Genomic DNA, 8,339 nt, shown 5'->3' with positions numbered 1-8,339 from the left:
AAAGTACTTAAAGAATGATGGGAACATACCAAAAAGGACACAGGAGATAACTTGAAGATATTCCTACTGGCCAAATGTGGGACAATTTGAGGATCAAAAAAACAATAATAGGAATAGATTACATAAATCATTGAATAAAATAGGAATCCATGAGTCTATACAATTGACTTTTAACCAAAATTAATAATTTGTGGGGCGCTTATATGTAAAAACAATCAAATGTATTACAACAATAGCACAAAAGCCAAAATGGGGCTAAATATATTACTGTATGTTTCTTACTTTATACATGAAGTGATATAATATTATAATATTCTCTCAAGATATACTTGTGGTAAGTTATGGATGCATATAATTTCTAGAGCAAACACTAAAATTATCAAACAAAAATGCCATGAGAAATAGCTAAAATACCAATAGGGAAGATAAAATAGAACACTTAACATTTTTTTTTTTTTTTTGCTTTATACAAAAGAAAGCAGGAAAGGAGGTAAAAAGGAATAGAGAACAGATGGAGTAAATTAAAAATAAATAGCAAGAGAGTAGATCTAAATCTAGCTGTATCAATAAATACACAAAAATAGTCAAAACACTACAATTAAAAGGCAGGCCAGATAAATAGGATGGTCTAGGAAAACCTCACTATGAAGGTGATAATCAAGCAAATACTTGAAGATAGAGCAAGACATGCAGATGTCTTGTATGTGCAAGACTGAATCTGACCATTTTAAAAGGGAGAATTAATTAGCAGACACTGCTCAGAGGCGAAGTTGCCTGAATTCTCAATGACTGAAATATCCAAAAATATTCCTGGGATACATATTGGTAAGTTATGATCTCAGAGCTTTGCAGGAATATTATGTAGAACTTGACTAGTTGAGAGTCTCATCTATGCCTTTTCTTAGCTTATTTATTCTCTGTATTCTACCAGAAGCCCCATTTGGAAGAGGTACCCTGTCATGCCTTCAAATTTTATGGTGATAACGATCACAGAGTCATGGAATTAGAAACTGAAAGATATCTTAAAGGTCATCTTGCTCCAACTGCATACCTGTGGCAAGGCTGACAGATAATGAGTCAAAGTCACATCCAATGGAAAGGATTTCATACCTCCCAGGAACGACACTTCATCAAGGCTCTATTAGAAAGTTCTTTCTTCTGTGGGACACAAATCTGCCTCACCGTGGTTGAATTTTTTCTGCATCTAAGCCACCCTGTTGTCTTACCACATCCAGTGAATGAGACACAAAGTGCAAGAGTTTCAATTTGACCGTAAGTTTCTTAGCTTTCATCACCTTCACAGGGCCTGTCAAATGATTTAGGTTTCAAAACTTAAACCCTTGACCTTCACTAAACCTTCCCAATATCTTCTGTCAAGAGGCTTCCTGGACTTTTGAAGGGAAAGTAAACCAAATGGGTGTTTGTTTCCCATCAGTGAAAGCAGAGGCCAGCTGGTCTATTTTTGTCTGTGGGTCATGGAGGGCTGCCAAGAATGAGCAGAGGTGTTTGTCTTTGGTAAAGACCAGAGACCGGGGTTGGTGGAAATGGTTACCGATACAGGAGTAAGAAGCTTCATGAACAGGATTCAGAACCTGGGAGTCTTGTGAGCTGGTCCTAGCATTACCTTCAAGCTCAGGCCTTCTCGATTTCCTCCTCACTTGCATCCTCTGATTTGTGGGCTCAGGACTGCTAAGGGATTCATTCTTCTCCTAACAGGAAGTAGATATCAAGCCTTTGGTTGGGCTAGGTCTTGTAGTATCCTCGTCTTATTGTATAATGCTCTGATCGCTGGTACCCCAAGTCCAAAGTGTCCCCTCCTCCATCCTCACTAAGAAGACTAGGCATTTGCTTTGGCTGTATACAAAAAAGGCTGGGTGGGAGGACATCATCACCTGAGGTAGCACAAAATGTCAAAGGAGTCAAGTTCATCCAAGGATTTGGGGACTGACTCAGATTCAAAGACTGAGCGTAGCCCAGAGAAACACCAATTTCACAGGCCCCAAAGTGCTGGGGTTTCAGAGTAATGAATTTAGAACCAAATAGAGCTGGGATTAAATGAAAGCAGGTTGGGAAGAAGCCAATGCAGGCTTCTGGGTTATTTTAGCATTCGCACTTTCTTTAAGGGTCCCTGTGCAGTTGACACATCCACATGAATGAGTGCAAGTTTGGAGTGACTTTTTTTAAAACAGATTTTTAAATATAGATCTTAAAAATATAGGTTAAAACATAGATTTTTGAGCTCTGCTCTTAGAAATTCTGATTCAGTCTGTCTGAGGGGGTACCCAGAAAGCTGTCTTTTGAAAACTTCCCCAGATGACTCTGCTGTGTGTTTGGGAGGACTCGATTACTACCTTACCCAGTCTTAGAAACTCTCAGGGCTGCTGTGAGGAGTGAACTTATGTTAAAGAGTGCTTAGCATAGTACCAGGTTAAGAGTGCTTACCTGGTACTCAGTAATCACTCAATAAAGTCCATCGTCATTTTTATTATGTCTGATTAAAATCGTATGATGTGCCTGAATTGTATGACTCATTGGACCATGCAATTAGATCCCTTGAAGATAGTGGAATTAGGTCAATCCCCTATCACCATTAATCCCCAGACTGTCCTCCTCCAGGAAACTTCCTGTTTGGCCCCATTGGGGTCTCACTTGGTGCCAGTCTGACTTTCCTGGGTTTGCTTTCTATTCTTTTGGCAGGATCCGGAGCAGCTGTAATCTCCTTTGTGTTTGTTTAGAAATGCTCTCGACCAGTTGGGAGGAGTTGGGGCTCCCACTCAGTGTTTTGGTGGTTTGTTTCCATTCCTTTGTGGTTGTGTTTATGATTGTGGTACTACTCGGAACTGAGTTTCTTTGGAGACGGGGTATTCTGTAGACATAGTATGAAATTCCTGGGGCTGGGAGGGTCCCCAGAATATGATACAATATCTCTACTGGCTCTAGAACTACCCAGTGGACAGGATTCTCTGTTATAACTAGAAGAACTAGGGTAAACGCAGGATTCACTAATTTGTTCATTTATTCGGCTAATGTTTATGAGCACCTTTAACATGTCAGGCACTGTACTAATACTGGAAAGAAAAATAGGGTTCCCCACCATTCCAGCCTAGATCCTCTTTGTCCTCTCACCGGTCCTTCAATGACAAACCTACCAAGTTAACCTTCACTCACTCATACTCACAATTACTGAACACCTATTGGGTGCTGAGCTAAAAAGTTGGAAAGTCTATAGTTCCTGTCTTTCAAGAGCTCAGTGTGGCAGGAAAGCAAGCTCAGAAACACATAACTATTCTATCTCAAGTCCCATTTGGAATGAGTGAAATATGCTTATTCGCTAAGGGCTTTGTACTAAAATAGAGCTATCATAGAAATGTGTGAAAAGTATAGAAGCATAAGAATTCAATTTAATTCAAAAGAATCATTCATTTAACAAAAATTTACTGAATGCCTACTATATGCCTGGTGCTATGCTCGGCAATAGAGCAAAAGAGTCTCTGCTTTTATGGAATAGAGTGTAGAAGCGTAGGCTTCGGGATAAGAGAAATCTGAGTTTGTGTACTGGCCTTACCACGCAACCAGCTGTGTGACCTTGGGCAAGTTACCTGCCATCTCTGAGCTTCACATTTTTCATCTATAAAATGGAGGGAATAACATCTAACACAGAAGATTACTAGGAAGCTTAAATGAGATTTAGGGAAAACAAGCTTTCAATGTAGACCTCTTTTGTTCTAATCTACTACGTTGTGTAAGAATTAGTGCCTGACTGTTATTCCCCAAAGGTGGCAACTGTGTCATCCTCAGTTTTGTCTCTATGGTGACTGCTGCTTTTTGTACTGACTGTCTCAGCTCATGTCTGGTTTAGAGTCCCTCACAGCTGCTGTTCCTGCTCCAATGCCAGTGAGCACCATCCACTGTCTAGGGGCCTCTGGCTAGGCCGAGTTGATTCTCATCACAGAAGAACAATATAAATTTCTTGGGGCGTGGAGCAGGAAGCTGGTATGGTTAAGTATGCTCCTGCTCTCCTGTAGGTTCTTGATTTCCCATTCAATTTTAACTCCCACCCACACCCAGGTTCTTCAACCCAGCCTGGCCCCTGACCCCTCTTTTGCTGTACATGTTGCACTGCCCGGTCTGCCTGCTGTGAACTTCCTGCCTGACCCGATTCTCCACACCCAAGTTCACTGGCTCTCTGGGCTTGACAGATAGAGCACTGTCTGTCTCAGAAACTGTGGTCATACAGGAGCGACACCAACTGGCCTCTAGCTCTCTCACTCTGACCCAATGCCCTAGTGGACACCTCGTTATCAGCTTTTCTGTCCCGGTTAGACCTTTTGTCCCACCCTGGCCCACTCATCAAACAAGCATCGAGTTCTTAAAATGTGACAGGCTCTATGTTAGGGAACATACATGAATGATATGGTCCCTACCCTAAAGGACATCTATGACTGCCCCTGTCTTCACCATTGTCAGACTAAAAGTGGTGCTGTTGGAAAAGAATTCTCCAGCCTCGTTCTGGGGATACGATACATAATATGATATGCTTTCTGCCCTGGTAGAGCTTGGAGTTTGTGGTGCATAGAATAATGGCCCCCAAAGATGTCTAAGTCCTAAATCCTAAGGTGCTGTGAATATACTACACTACACGGCAAAGGGAATTAAAGTCACAGGTGGATTAATGTTGCTCATTAACTGACTAAAATTGGGAGAGTAGCCTGGATTATCCAGATGGGCTCAATGTAATCACAAGATCCTTAAATGTGGAAGAGGGAGGCAGCTTTGAAGAAGGAAGACGCCATGAACCAAGGAATGCAAGCAGCCTCCAGATGCTGGAAAAGGCAAGAAAACAGATTCTCCCTAGAGCCTCTAAGGGGAACACACCCCTGCCAACACCTTGATTTTAGCCCAGAGAAACCTATTTCTCTGAACTGTAAGATACAAAACTTATGTTGTTTTAAGCCACTAAGTTTGCAGCCATAGAAAACGAATCCAGAGTTCAACTGGGAAGATGAGAATTAAAGGGACTACAGTTCAATGTGATAATTGCAGTGACAGAAGTAGCAAATGCTGGGGGAGTGCACGGAAGGGGCCCCACTCCAGTCTTAGTGGGCATCGTCGCCGGGAGTCAGGCAGTGTTTCCTGGATGACAGGGCTAGGCACCTGCAGGAGAGGGAAGGAGCCAGACAAGAATCTGCTACAACCATGTGACGGGGACAGGGACCCAAGTGAGTCCAGTGAAGAGGTGTGGGAGGGTTTGGTCTATGAGCGTGAAGGAGGCACGTAAAGGGCTACTCTGGGCTGTTCCTTCTTCCTGCAGTTCCTCCTTTTTCGAGATAAATTTGGCTAGTTTTCAAAATGTAAAAGGTGAATAAATTGTGATATGTTCATACAATGGAATATTATACCTCCATTAAAAAGTGAATTAAAAATTATTTTCACAGAAGAAAAATGTAATAAGCACGAACCCTTCGACCCAGCAAGTTTCACTGCTAGGAATTTGTCCTGCACATGTGCCCTCATAGGAGTTCAAAGATGAATGCAAAAGCAGCACACTGCTGAATGGTCTCTGATAGTTAGAAACTATTAGAGACAACTTAAGTGTCCACAGGTGGGTGATAAGTTACATTTGAGGTATCCATGGTGTGTATTTGGCCTGATAAGTTGAGTGACTGGGAGATTGATCCAAATCAGGATATTTCTGAGAGTGGGAATGGATTCTATTGATAACTATATAGGACAGAAAGTATAAACCAGAACTGTTCCAGGTAAATGGGGACATATGACCATATTACTGATAAAGAGTGATCTCCCAGGAAAATTTTTAGGTGAAAAGAGCAAGATGTACATCAACATGCCTAGCGTGATTCCATTTGTGTGTGCGTGGTTTTTTTTTTTAATTAAAGAAAAAATACTCTCACACTTACATATGCATAAATGCTTTTTAAAAGAATATATAAGGAGCTGAATAGTTATATCTAAGGAAGAAAACAACTCCACACTTGGTGCTTATATTCATTTTATACTCTACATGAAATACTTAAATTACTTTTACAAAAAAACCACAAAGGTGGCTGGGTACATATGCTACTTTCATGATAAAAACTGCAAATTCAAGTAAAGCCATGGAAAGCCGAACACGTTTTAATTAGGAGTTTGCTCCCCAGCCTTCTCGGGTTCTTAGGTCAGCTCTCTCACCTGCCCCCTCCCTCTTGGTCTGAGCCTCACATCCTCACATGCTCCTGAGTCTGACTCTCGACAGTTGTTAACAGGTGATGAGAAAACAAAATATGGTAAATAAACACATCAATATCACATAGGATAAAAATCCCTTTAGGTTTCCAGCTGGTAAAATGATAAAAGTAGAGACTCAATTTTTCAGAGAAGGGCGTCTTTAGAGCTGCAAACTCTACTCAGATTCTGGAAATTCTCTCTCAGGGAAAAGGAAGGACCGAAAAAACCAGTTTAAAAGATTGAGATGGCGGAGGTAGTTTGTTTCCCTGAACAACTTTTTAATAAAAAGAATCCCTGTCAGACTCATTCCATTCTGCCCTCTCCCCTACCCCTCCTGACCACTTACCCAACTGTTCTGGCCTCGGAGAGATTTCCCTCACAGAGAGGGGTCAGAAGGTGGAGGACGGGGACTAACATTAGTAAGTGGCTCAGCTAGGGTTTGACCAAGTCTGTCTGCCTCGAAAACCTGTGAGATCCCCACACACCTTTTCCTTATGGGAGTTTAGCACCCCCTCAGGCAGGGCTCTCTCAGCTCTAAACGCCTCTGTTCCCGTTGCCTTCCAGACTGTTTTCTGGTCATGCCCCACCTCCATCCTCCTCATCCCTACTCCCCACATTTTCAGGTGTGGGGGAGGAAGAACCATTCTTCTGCCCTTAAGTTTGTTTCAGCTGGTCCAATAATTAAATAGACATGAGATGGGAACAAGAGAAAAATAACAAAATTTAATTACATATGTACATATGGGAACCCCCCGTACATGAAGGAGCCAGAAGACCCAATATACATGAGAGGTTCGGGGACAGAAAGGTATTTCTATGAAGTATATAAGACATTCTGAGCTAAGGTTGAGGTCAGGCGCCTTGGGGCTGCAGAGGTGTGGAGTGTTGTCACAGGCCGACAGGAAGAGCAGATGTTCAGTAATTAGTAGTTTGCCCTGCCATATAGATAGGTCCAAAAGGTTATCTCTGAAAATCCTGGATTGCCAGCAAGGTCCCTAATTTAAGTTCTTCTAGGTAGTGAAAGGGAGGGGAAAGGATGTAGAAGTTTCTCTTTAGCCCACAGGATCTCGGTTGCCTTTAGCTCAAAATAATCCACATTCTACAGAGGCACATCTTGGGGTGACTCATTCTGAACCCCTACACAAGGTACCCTTCTAGTCTTACCTCTTTCAGGAATATTTCCCTGAGCACTGATGTTATGCTAAAAAGATATTGGATTAAAAACTTTAAAAACAATGTGCAAAGGATTAGTATTATCATTGATAATATAATCCCTGACTTTAGCTGTGGGGCACATTCAAGCTTCAGACTTAGCCCTGTAGCAGCCTGTGGTGGATGCACTGGATTCTCCAGGCCGTTTTGCCAAACTGTGCTCTTGAGTAGTAGGGAAGTACTGATGGCCTGGGGGGCTAAGGAGCTCTCCAGCTCAGGGCTAAAGCTAAGCCAGCCGGAACCAGCCTGATGGCAGGAGGTGCAGGGAGAAAGCAGACTGCAGTTTGCACTTCAAATATCAAGTTGTTTTGCCTCAAATACAAAGGCTTCTAAGATGAAATCAGTTTTTCCTGCTGCTCACCTGATGCCACAAAAACAATGCTTGGTCCCTCTCTCTGAGTACAGCAGTGTGTAGTGTGGTCTTAGGACAGAGCTTGGACATTCACTCAACCAGCTCCTCTAACCAAGGCATTCTGGCCATCACTGCCTAAACCTCCCAGGTGTGTTAGTAGAAACAGAATCTGGGCTTGTGTCAGAGAATCATTAAATGTTAAGAGGTAGAAGGAATCAAGGAAAATCCAACACCCTCTGATAAGGTAAATGAGGCCCAGAGATTTCAGAAGTGGTTCCCAAATGCTGATCCTGGTATGCCAGCCTTCTGAAAAATGAAGACAACAAGGACAAAGTAGTGAGTTTAAAAAATAAACTAGATGTATTTAACTTAAAAAGGCATGCCCTTTATTCTGATATTATGGCCTTACCTCGTTTTTAATGTTAAAATGCCTTTTCTTTCATGAAATGACATTGATAGTAGATGGCAGGTGATTTTTAATGCTCTCAAAAATAAAGTAATGACTATAATTGAAATTCCAGTGTTTGGATACCCCGAAGTTAGGTTACTC

The sequence above is a fragment of the Pteropus vampyrus genome, unplaced genomic scaffold (assembly GCF_000151845.1).
Source record: "Pteropus vampyrus isolate Shadow unplaced genomic scaffold, Pvam_2.0 Scaffold98, whole genome shotgun sequence".
Classification (NCBI taxonomy): domain Eukaryota; kingdom Metazoa; phylum Chordata; class Mammalia; order Chiroptera; family Pteropodidae; genus Pteropus; species Pteropus vampyrus.
The sequence above is the reverse complement of the archived record's forward strand: the minus strand, read 5'-3'. Positions refer to the sequence as shown.